The sequence below is a fragment of the Limulus polyphemus genome, unplaced genomic scaffold (assembly GCF_000517525.1).
Source record: "Limulus polyphemus unplaced genomic scaffold, Limulus_polyphemus-2.1.2 Scaffold7292, whole genome shotgun sequence".
NCBI classification, from domain to species: Eukaryota; Metazoa; Arthropoda; class Merostomata; order Xiphosura; family Limulidae; genus Limulus; species Limulus polyphemus.
Genome location: NW_013672902.1, coordinates 35,693 through 36,871, shown reverse-complemented (window position 1 = coordinate 36,871; position 1,179 = coordinate 35,693).

The window sequence follows — 1,179 nt, the reverse complement described above, 5'->3', positions numbered from 1 at the left end:
ACTGTTGTGAGAAAAACATTCAGCGAATGATATTTCGTGTCAGCATGAACTTTTAGAGAGGTATTAATAGCTCATACTAGATTTGACATTTCTAAATGAATGGAACGAAATAATCCATACTTAATAGATGTGTTTACTTCATACTTAGAATTGTCCTTTTCTTATCCAATCACTTCTTCTTTTGTAAAGTGAAAATCTCATCAGTAATTTGTTTGTTTGTTGTAAAGCATAAAGCTACATAATGGTCTCTTTGTGCTCTACCCATCGCGGGTATCAAGGCCGGATTTTTAGCGTTGTAAGCTCGCTGACTTACAGCTGAACCACTTAACACATGTAATTATTCTGCGGGGGGATGTTGGGGGTGATCATTCAAATTTATTTTTTGATTAGTATTTTGCTTTCTATAATTTCCTTCCTATTTCGCCCCCCCCCCAGTGGTTCAGCGGTAAATTTGTATGCTTACAACGCTAAAAACTGGGTTTCGATACCCGTGGCGGGCACAGCATAGATAGTCCATTGTGCTACTTTGCGCTTAACTACAACAACAAACAAACAAAGCTTACTGGTTCCAAGTGTTGAATATGTATATCACAGCCTGGGGCTCTTTCAGTCGTGACATAACCAAGTTTCTCAATAAATACTTTATTTTATTTTATTTTTTTAAAGAAAAGATAGAAACTGAAGAACTAGCAACTGTTTGCTACCTGCATCTATCAGGACAAGTTCACTAGCGTATTATCATCATCCCACGATTGAAGTTCATGTTTTGTCCATTCTTTACATTTTCGCGATTGAAGGTGTAGTGGTAGTGCGCTCGTCTTCTGGTTATGAGCTGGTTTTCTTAGCTTAAAGACAAGAGTTTTTAGCATTCTAAGTTGGAATTCTTCCCTGGTAAGGAGAATGACGCGAAATAAACTGGTGGTAGTCACAACATTACATTCGTTTAGTTAGAGTTTCTAGCATTTTAAATTGGAATTCTTCCCGGAATGGAGGATGACGCGAAGCAAACTGGTGGTAGTCACAACATTACATTCGTTTAGTTAGAGTTTCTAGCATTTTAAATTGGAATTCTTCCCGGAATGGAGGATGACGCGAAATAAACTGGCGGTAATCACAACATTACATTCGTTTAGTTAGAGTTTCTAGCATTTTAAATTGGAATTCTTCCCGGAATGGAGG